Raw genomic sequence first — 11,890 nt, 5'->3', positions numbered from 1 at the left:
CGGACTTGTGTGCTAGGCACATCACCAAGTACTTAACAAAGTTATCTCATTTATTTAAAACAAACTGTATGGTTGGTGTTTTTACCTTTAGTTCACAATAAACAAACTGGAGCCTTAAGAGAGATTAGGCAAGTTGGTCAAGATCATATAACATGTAATTGACCAAATTTTAGAGTTCTTCCCCAAATGAAAACTATCTAGCTTCTTTTTTGTCAACAAGGAAATTGGACAATAAGAAACTCTTCCTCGTCTTCTGACAAATGTGAGCCAGCAACTCCACCCCAATACACTCGACCTTTCAGAAAATGTATTTACTAAAACTCATATAAACAGCTCCTCTTCATAATTATGACATTATCAACAGGAATGAATGCTTCCAACATGGTCTTCCAAGTGTTTTCACAGGTTCCTTATCTCTCATTTCGCTGAAAACACAACTTCACTGACAGTTCAGGGTTGAAGAAATTGCAGACCAACAACAAAAAAATGTTTAGGATGTGCAGACAACTGTAAAGCTAGAAAAGATGAATCAGTCCCTCCCCACCAAATCTGCAAAAGAATGTAGTTTTCTTTTGGTAATTACACATTGGAAATCACCAATCTTTGCATTTCAAAACTTTTACCAATTACTATAGCTACTATACATCTAAAACATGACTCGTAAATAGGCCAAATTCAACAAGCTGACCACACCATAATCATTATATCATTCAATATTTACTATTGAAAAGTAATAATGATCAAGCCATAAGGTGTTAGAAAAATATAGGTCAATATGTAACCCTGAACCTGCTACTCAATATTATATAACAAACTTAAAATGGGAAAAGAATTGAAAAAGAATAGATACATGTATAAGTGAATCACTCTGCTGTGTATCTGAAACTATCACAATATTGTTAATCAACTTTACTCCAATATAAAAGTTTAAAAAATATAAAATAAAATTTTGTATTTTGTTAAAAAAAAAAATGTAACCCTGAATGAGGAAAGAACTTTGTAAGAATGACATTGAGGCAAAATAAATAAGACCGACATGTGTAACTTCATATAAAATAATTTTATATCTGAAAAGTAGCACATATAAAACTAAAGTATTAAACCAGAGTCCTGCCATAGACTCTAAAATGTATTCTCTATCAAGGTAACCACTAAATGAATATTTCAAAGAATGTATAACTAATGAGCAAATGCAGGGATTAACTCAATAGAAAATACTGATTAACCCAAAGGGAAGAAAAAAGGGAAAAAATAGGTGGAACATATGTAAACAACAGATATAAACCCAAACAATTAGCAAATTATGTTGACGTTAAAGAGACTAGTTTTCCCCTTTCTCATTCCTGAATAATGGATTTTTAGTCCAAAATCTATAGGAAGTTTTAAAAGATTTGACAAACAAGGAATAATACTTTTGCTTCTTCTTAAAAAAAAAAAAAAAAAGCATCTTTCTTACCTTCCACCCGTGATTCCAAGTACTTATCCAACTCTGAGTTTTTCTCATTGCTTCATCTGAGACCTTGGAGCATTTGAAAAGCAAACTAGTACAATACTCATGTTATCTCGACTTCCCTGTATATTAAAAAAAAGAAAATAAAAATTATACTTCTACAGTCTATCAACTAATTATTACTTTAAGCATTATTTAATCATCAGAATGTACACCTTCAACACATTCATTTTCAAAGAACTATCTGAAGCACTTCCTGAAGAACAAGGACTCTTAGGTATGGGTAGATGGTAATTATTTTATGATTTCTGAATCTATGCACCTCTTCTTATCTACGTCCATTCCACTACTTGAGAAATGAAGGTATCTTCATACATATTAAATCTTCTAAAAACTCTGTTTCCCACTCAAGACTGCATATTCCCAAGTGACTTAAGCCCAAAATGCATCCTTCAAAGAAAATATGCATTTTTCCCCCCTAGCTAATTAACCTGCATTGGAGCAATGCTACTGAAACTCACTAAATTGACATGGATGAAAACTGTGCATTATATAGGATACCCAAGACACTAAACTAAACAAGCAGAGAAAAAAGTTAAACTGGAAACTGTTCTAAGGGCATAGTACAAAATGATCAAATAGATACAACTGCAGTCAGATGAAATAACTTTTGAAGAAATGACATCAGACAGTTAGTGTCAGGATTTGGAGAGAGCAGCTAAAACTACTAATTGAAGGACAAATTTTACCGCTGCCTTTTTAATCACACCATCACAAAAGATCTATATCAAAAAGGAAACACGGGATATATACTACTCTTATTCCACAAGACTATAAGCAATAAAGTTAAAACAGTTTTCTTAAAGGCATATTACTTTTACTGACTTTCTTAAAACCAAATGAAACTGTTCTTAGAATAGTGATCTTTTTTTAACTTCTTTTTTTTTTTTTTTTTCCTATTTACCACTCTCAAAAATTAAGTCAATGGAGGTGGGATTTGCCAACCCAAGTGAAGAGAGCCAACAACATACCCATGCTACTCTTTTCAGTCATCATGGCCAGAATCTAGGTGAGCACTCTTTGGTTAAGACTTGCCACCTTTTGGGGACCCACATGACACAGTCAAACACAGGCAGGCCTTGAAAAACTTCTGCTAAACCTTAACGGAGCAAAGTTTGAAGGCAGTATAGGTTGAGTCTTAAGAAGACTTCGAAAATAGTAATTCTCTGTACAAATTCTTATGCTTTAATAGAATCATCATGAATATATAAATTCTTAATATCTGGGGGGAAAAAATCAGGATTTCCAACTGGCCAAATGAATTTTATCACTTAATGAAACCCACCAAAACTTTCATAATGACCTAGTATACACTGGCGGGCACTTCCTGATGGTCCAGTGGTTAAGATTCTGTGCTTCCAATGCAGGGGTATGGATTCAATCCCTGGTTGGGACTAAGATCCACACGCCATGTGGTGTGGCAAAAAAAAAAAAAAAAAAAAAACTACACTGGCTATATGAATATATATATCATCGCACGCACACACACCACACACACATATATATGAAGATATACACACACATATCCCACATACACTCTATGATTCCAAACAGCAATACATCCCATAGGAATCGGGATTTACCATGTAAATTCAGGTCAGAAAACTCTTTATACCATAGATACTCAAGAATCAAGCATCACATGAATACCAATGACTTTTTAAAGCAATTTTATGAATAAACAGAATTACCACCTTACATTTTTAGAAATCCAGTTTCTTCTACTCTCTATTTTGTTAACAACAGTGTGAGCATTGTTTACCCATTCTTAATCTATCATATATATATAATTCCATTAGATTTTATAAGTTATAAAACATACATCCTATTATTTGGAAAATTAACTAAAGATAATTTCAAGAAGTTTAAGTACCTGGAGATATTTAAAGAAAATAATTTACATAAACATCTCAGCATGTGTCATTTCAACGATGGTATTTCTATTTCTACATAAAGACCCTACTACTGCTGCTAAGTTGCTTCAGTCGTGTCCGACTCTGTGCGACCCCACAGACGGCAGCCTGCCAGGCTCCCCTGTCCCTGGGATTTTTCAGGCAAGAGTACTGGAGTGGGGTGCCATTGCCTTCTCCGTACATAAAGATGATCTTCCCTAAATACAAAGTATGGGTGTACTTCATTAATTTTTATATAGCAATTTATATAGCAATTTAAAAAGAGCCTTTCCTTTATGACTCTTTAGTTTTCTAGAGATAAATCATCCTTGCATATTCAGTATACATTTATTTGTAAAGTCCACAAATGAAATATGCAAAAATCAACTTGAACAATCAGCAATCAGCCAGATGTTTAAAAACTGATGACTTCAGCACCTTTTCATTTTTATGACAACAGCACAGCAGCAGTGCTTAAAGGAATCAGAACTATTTTAATAGTTATGGGTCAAAAGCTGTGCGTGCTGTAGTTCATGGAATTGCAAAGAACAGACATGACTAAGCGACTGAACAACAGATCAAATAACCAGTGCCCCTGCCATAAGTAAGGTATCTAAATTAATCAGAAAATAATTTGATGTCTGTTAGTTTTAAAGTTGAATGTTGCATGCTTCTGAAGCATTCTGGATCAAGTCCTGAGCACAGCATATGAATGGTCTGTGAACAAGATCTTATACTACAAAGTTGTAATTCTTTAAATCAATTTTTTAAAATCTGCCACTCACTGTAGTTATTACATTTACAGTGTTCAAAACAGCCAATTTTAAGGAATAGCCCAAATTTCCACCTACCCAAGAAAGATGAAGGCTATCATTACTTCCTTTCTAAAACACTCAATTCTCCCACCATTCCCTTCTCTTGAATCTATATTTCCCTTTGCACAAATTTACCTCTTCATTTCATAATTGTCAGAACTAAAATTTATTGAGGACTGTAAACCAGATACTGTTCATGCACTTGCCAAAGCTATATTCTTAGCAACTCCATGAAGAAGATTATTACTATCTCTATTTTATAAAATGAAGAAACCCATGCTTTGCACCAAATGGCAGAGCACAACTCAAAACCAAGCTGTCTGGTTCCAAAGAGCCTATGTTCTAATACTGAAACTGTGGTTCTAAACACGGTACCAAAAAGCCCCAGGAAGCCAAATGTCCTCAGAGATATTCTAAATGAGGGAGGGAAGGACATAGCAATTCAGTATCTGTGAACACTCTAAACTAGTTTGAGGTAGTTCACACTTTTAACATTAGATAGCGCTATAGTCCTCTCAATGACATTCTCTTTTCCCAAAGCGGAGGTTCTAGGAGTTACTGAGATTAAAGTCAAGTCCTCCAAGGGTGGCACTACCCAGATTCCAAGGCTTGAGAAGTTGTGCCATATCCAAAGAGCAAGCATGTCCTATTATGCAATTATTGTTTTTAAAAGAATGGAATAAATGTTTTTCCATGTATATGTATTATTTTGTTAAATATTATTTGTACACTCATTAAGTTTGGATCTAACTACTTAATACTTATAACTGTTAGATATTAATATGGTTAAGTAGCACTACAAAAAAACTTACTGAGATATTCAGACACCATCAACAAAGAGGTTTTGGAATTTCTACATTACATATACTGTATTTTTACATCCTTATCTTCCATACTTCAAAAAACCCAGCCACACTCCACTCTAATACCATGTCTACTTTGGCATTATTTATGATTACATTTTCTGAAAACTATAATCAAAAAGCTTCCGAGTTTAGGGTTAAACAACTATTTTAAGGGGTACAGAAGTACATTTTTCCACGTTTTATCAGTGACTTAGATTGATATTGCCTTTTGAAAATGTTATTAATTTCCCCTCAACATAATCCAATTATCAGGTATTATATCTCATTCTTTAAAAATAATAACTTCTAATAGGTGGTACATAGACTGATTAAAGGAAATCAAATTATATTTTTAAAAAACTTGAACAAATATTGACTTTTATGATTAAGAAAAACAAAGGGCTAGCAAAGTAACATGCATACATGACCCTACCTTTTATACTTCTATTTTTATGAATAAACACAGAGAATTATTTGGAAGGATATAAAACTGTAAACAGTGGCTACCTAAAGGGGATGAGACTGACAAGGAGAGACGTAAAGATTAATAACTTCACTTCAAATATCATCTTGTTTAAATTTTTTTTATTTTGTAATTACTGAAAAAAGAAAAGGAAGGTCTTAAAAGTTTCCCTTGGGAAAAATTTTTTTCATCAAATCTAATGGGAAACTTTGGTAACATACATGCAAAGCTTAACTCAGAAAGCTTCAATTCTAGACTGCTTCAAAATTCATCAAATATCTGACTTACAGCTTCTCTTTATTAAAAAGTCTTTTATGACAAACTTCCATTTCCTTACTTACAAATTGGAAATAAAAATTTTTACTTTGTTCCCCTCAGAAGGTTACTATGAGGATGAATAAAATGAATGTGATCTATAAAGTTATTAAAGGCCATGCAAATGCTATTACATATTCTATTCCACAGGCTTCCCTGGTGCTCAGACAGTAAAGAATCTGCCTGCAATGTAGGAGACCTGGGTTGATCCCTGGGTTGGGAAGATCCCCTGGAGAAGAGAATGGCAACCCACTCCAGTATTCTTTACCTGGAGAATCCCATACACAGAGGAGCCTAGTGGACTACAGTCCATGTGTCACAAAGAGTCAGACACAACTGAGCGACTGACACTTTCACTTTCATTCTATGCAACCGGAAATTAGTTAGCATAAACACCAGAAATGCTACTAGCACTGGAAATAAAATGGAAAAGTCTTTCCTTAGGGACCATTTTCCCCTAGAGTTAATTATCTAATAAGGGTAATACCTGACCAGATCATCCAACTCTTATAGCTTCATATTGCTGAATAGCAATTTGAAAAATGACCATCATAAACAATAATGCTAGCTACCTGTTACGGTTGTTTGTAAAATTAAATAAATTAAAATGTGTAAAAAGTGCTTAAAAGAGCATATGGCTCACAAAAAGCAATTTATTGATACTACTGTGATTACAATGGTTATCATAATACCCCAACATTTCGTGAGTTAACATATAAAAATCCCTGTAAACTATTAGAGAATGATAAATGTTAAAAGCGTTAGAAAATTTAACACTTATTTATTTATTTATATATAGCTGAGCCCCAAGGCTTGCAGGATCTTAAGTTCCCTGACCAGGAATCAAACCCAGGCCCTGGCAATGAAAATGCCAAGTTATAAACAGTGGATCATCAAAAATTTCCAACACTTAACTTAAATCTATTATCAGAAAAAATCTTAAAAGCATCTAGTTAAAAATTCAATCTACTCCATTCACACTTTCTCCTAAAGCAGCTAACACCTGGACCTAGAGTATACTTATTTCATACTAAGTGAAATAAGTCAGACAGAAAGACATATCAACGATTGCTTATACGTGGAATCTAAAAAAAAAAAAAAAAGTACAAATGAATCTATTCACAAAACAGAAATTGAGCCACAGAAAACAAACTTAGAGCTTGTTAAGGGAAGGGGGGAGGATAAACTAGGAGACTGGGATTGACATATACACACTGCTGCTGCTGCTGCTGCTAAGTCCTTCAGTCGTGTCGACTCTGTGGACCCCATAGAGGCAGCCCACCAGGCTCCCCCGTCCCTGGATTCTCAGGCAAGAACACTGGAGTGGGTTGCCATCCTTCTCCAATGCATGAAAGTGAAAAGTGAAAGTGAAGTCGCTCAGTCGTGTCTAACTCTTCGCGACCCCATGGACTGCAGCCCATCAGGCTCCTCCGTCCATGAATTTTCCAGGCAAGAGTACTGGAGTGGGGTGCCATCGCTTTCTCCATATACACACTACTATATATAAAACAAGGAGAAGGCGATGGCACCCCACTCCAGTACTCTTGCCTGGAAAATGCCATGGACGGAGAGGCCTGGTAGGCTGCAGTCCATGGGGTCGCACAGAGTCAGACACGACTGAAGCAACTTAGCAGCAACTAGATTCACTTTGTTATATAGCAGAAACTAACAAAACACTGTAAATCAACTATACTCCAATAAAAAATTAATTTAAAAACTGTTTTAAAATTTATTCTACCACACACACACAAAAAATCAGCTAATACCTACTGAGCAATTGCTCAGGGCAAGCACTGGCCAACACACTTTCCATGGATTTTAAAATTTAGATTCAATCTTTCAGACAATTAAAAGCAATCATATGCTCTATTTTAATCCTAGTGTTTTAAATATTGCTAACTGGTGGCTTTACAATATAAATTAGTGGAAGGACAGTATTACGGAGTCAGAAAAACAGGAATGGATAAGAGCTTTGTTTAATTCCATAAGTGCATGTGGTGATTCAAAAAATTCACCTCTATTCCGTTTTAACACAAAAGAGCTAGCTAGGCATCTCAAAACTGATTTCAATATAAATATAACTTCATTCAAAGGACTAGATGGTCAACTTCATTCAACTAAATTCAATACAGAGATCTGGCATTCCAACCCCTTGTCCCTCTTTACTATCATTTATCATTTCTAGATTCTGCGATTCTGCCTAGAATCGTTTAACACTCAAACAAAAATATTTAATCACTTTAAACCAATAAAAACCATCAAAGGAAGATACACCACCAGAATCATTTAAACCCCATTCAAAATGGCTAGGTCAAAATTCCTGAAAACTAATATCCTTTATAGGAAAGAGACTGTGCAGTTTATCCAGAATACAAACTTCTCTCCTTACTCTAAATTACAGACATAATAGATTTCTGGCTATCCCCTCAAAACTACGTGTCATTCTGCTACACAACTATGAAAAATGATTTTGATCAACAGATACAGACATGGAGATCTCTCTACAATATACTGTTGAATTAAAAAGCAGACTGCAGAATAACAAGTATAATGAATTCCTTTTTATAAAAATATACACATTCAAGGCAGGCAAAAAAGATGAAAAAAATAAGTACCACAATTAAGACAGTAGCCCACTTAGGTCGGTGGCAAAATTTTCAAGCGTTCCTTTACATATTCTGTATCACCTTAAAATATACATATACACCCTATATTATTCTGGCCTTTTTTTCAATAAACAAACTTTTTGTTTTAAATAATTGGGGAAAACAGTTTTCAGTTCCCAGTTAGGCCAAAAAAAAAAAAAGCCTGCTTTCGTCTCAAAAAGCCGCACGTCAGAATTCTCCATATAGAGTCCAAGGAGAGAGACAATTTTAGAACAACTTACTATTTGATCACTGACAACCATCAATATTTCTGTACTTATTTCATCCAGAGAAGCAAAAAGATAAAACATGCTTTAAAACCAAACAAACACACGAACAGTAGAGTACTAGAGATACCATCAAGAAAAAAGCTGGAAACACCAGCCCTTTTATTTTCTCTTTTTGAAGGTGTCTCTTCCCATCCTATGGAAAAGTAATAGACACTTCAACAAAACCTGAGTATTTCCATAGACCCAGAGACATTTAGAGAAGCTTCCTGGCTATGCTTGTATTTTCACAGCAACTTACATGGTAGGAAATAGAGTGGTTCTAATCTAGACAGAGTCAGTCAGTCAAAATCTTTACATCACATAACCAAAGGTTAGTTTTGTCCTGATACCTTCTTCAATCAGAGTCACAGAATACTTACATATTTTAGGTTCTGGTCAGATAACTCAAATTTTAATTGACTGCTATATAGATGCTGTCAAAAGCCACTTGAAATTACCGAATATTTTAAAGACATTAAAGGAAACTGCTAATTACCTGTTAGTTTGGATGCTCCTGTCTATTACTCTATCGAAATAAGATTCATATAATATTGCAAATGTAAATTAAACTTTAGTGTTCCATAGGAATCTTACAAGATTGCATTTTATACTAGTCTTTGGTTCTCTAATTGGGGATGATAAAGGCATCTCTATGGAAACAATTTTGATTATCTCCTATAAAAGTAAGATATTATCCACCATGTCATATTTACACAGAGTCACATGTAAATTCCTTTTAGGTTTTACGGCTAGAAAAAGCTTCTTTTACTACTATAGAATAAGAAATATACAACTCTTACTTCAGTTTCTGTCTTAGCTGCTAGTAAGGCTAGTAGGCTCATAGCTAAATTACAAAACTTTACTTAGTTTAAGGCTTCTGTTATATCTTCCAATATTTTATGTGGCTCTTGATCTTTTGTGTATCTAATATACAATCTTGCTCTTTTTTTTTTTTTTTTTTTTAATGAAACTGCTACATAATCAGGCATAAGACAGCTATTGCCGGGAGTTCCCTGATGGCAGAGTATCAGGATTCCAGGCTTTCAATGCCTGGGCTCAGGGTTCAATACCTGCTCAGGAAACAGATCCACAAGCCAAGTGGCCAAAACAAACCAAAAAAGACAGGTACTGCCAATGTTGAGAATTTTAATCAAGTCACAATTGTGTATAGATGTCTCTGCCACAACAAGTCATAAAACACTTAAATGACAATAAATGTCATAAATTTATTAAACTTAATTTTCAAATTAGAAGGTTTAGACAAGTGAAGATGGCAAAAAAAAAAAATTTCATTTCTGGGGAAGAGAGTAACTTTAAAATACATAGGACTTGGTTAGGATTTTCCTAATGAAAATATTAAAAGCTTTAAAACTTAAAAGTTTGCTTAATCTTACTTACCATGCTTTTAAAAATTAATAGGGCATTTTAATTGTAACAAAAAAAGACTTACATACCTTATGTAAACAAGTGTCCACTACCCAATTGCACACATTTTCCAGGTCATCAGATACCTCAAGCCTAGATTTAACAAATTCACAGAGCTCCTCATTACTCATAACATCCCAGATCCCATCACAAGCCAAGATGATAAATTCATCCTCTTCTGCTCTTAAAATTTCATAAACCTCAGGCTCTGGAGAAACAAGTTGTTCTGTTGGGCCCTTGCCATCAACACACTTGTAATCATAGTCCCCAGAGCACGAGACACTGCTAATGAACCATTACCACGCTGTATCATTACGCTGCCTCCTGCATTTTGGATTCGCTCTTTCTCCCTTGGGTTGCAAGGTTTGTGATCTTGGGTAGAAAAGCAGACTTGTCCACTCCTATACAGAACAGCCCGTGAATCGCCACAGTTGATGAAGTAGATGTGCTTAGGTGAAATCATAACTCCCACTGCAGTTGAACCGCTCCTGTCCATGCCATTTCTGAGGTCTGAAAAGTTACGCATGTATTCATCAATCTTCAAAAAGCCAGTTCTGATACCATTCTTGACATTTTCCACTGAAGGCTCAAGAGCAGATCCTGACTTTCAGCTGCCCTGAAGTCTTCGTTGTTCGTGATGTGTTCTAAATAAGTGTGTTGAGCAGTAATTTGCTACTCGGGATCCGGCGTGACCATCATAAACTGCAAAAAACGACCAGTCTTCCAAGCCGTGCGGAATACCTACAACAGCTGTGTGCGCATCTTCCATTTCCACTCTCCATCCTTGCATGCTGCTCAGGCCGTAACGTAAACCATTCCCAGCACCATGAGCATTATGTTTCTCAGTTTTGGGTTGTTCCAAAAATGCACCCATGTTTAGTAATAAATCTGAAAGGGGGAAAAAATGTAGATGTTACATATTTAAATTAAGAGCATTTATCAACAATAGTTCATCTATTTTCTAGTTTACTCCTAATCTTAAGTGTATTTTTCATTATTATCAAAATTACAGGAACACAACAAAAAGAAACCAAGAACACTGCCCCACACATACTTCTTCTAGAACAGTGGTTTCTCAATCCTTACACACTTGAGTCTCCAGGGGTGGGACCCAGATATCATTATCTTTTTTAAAATGCCTCTCTAGTGATCTCATGTGCAGCAGCTGAAAACCACTCACTGTTGTTGGAGAAAGGAAAACCAAGAAACAAACCTGTTTTTTTTTTAATTCAGTTTATAATTTCAGAGTTAAATATGTAAGATGAACAATGAGAATATTCAAAACTTGGCAACATCTTGCTCATTAATGTAGAAAAGTATGCCAATGCATTTTAGAAAGATTTCCAAAAGTAAGTGTTATAATCAAGTATATTCCCCACCAGAGATGTTGAAGACAATCCCCAAAATTAATTAAAACAAAATCTCAGTTTTACAAATATGTGATTCCATCTAGGTTGTACTGCACATCAAATAAAGAACTTTACTTGGACTGACGGAAATCCATTAACCCATAAAACAAATATAAATAAATATATATAAACTTTAATGATGTGCTGAAGAGCACACTACTTAATATTGCCGAGTTTACAATCCATGAAGTGGCATTAGGACAGCTTTTACTCAGTGCTTTTACTGAGTGAAAAAGTAAACGTGCTTTTACTTTTACCATGAGAGAACTGTGAAATCCACTACACATACATACCTCATGCCA

General features: G+C 34.8%; 1 pseudogene; it reads right to left on the bottom strand.

The window, feature by feature from the left end:
- Window positions 1-514: 514 nt before the first annotated feature.
- On the bottom strand, window positions 515-11,068 carry LOC112447761 (protein phosphatase 1B-like; annotated as a pseudogene).
- Between the last annotated feature and the right edge of the window lie 822 nt (window positions 11,069-11,890).

The sequence above is a fragment of the Bos taurus genome, chromosome 8 (genome assembly GCF_002263795.3).
Source record: "Bos taurus isolate L1 Dominette 01449 registration number 42190680 breed Hereford chromosome 8, ARS-UCD2.0, whole genome shotgun sequence".
NCBI classification, from domain to species: domain Eukaryota; kingdom Metazoa; phylum Chordata; class Mammalia; order Artiodactyla; family Bovidae; genus Bos; species Bos taurus.
Note: the sequence above shows the minus strand (reverse complement) of the source record. Positions and strands in the feature narration are given on the sequence as shown.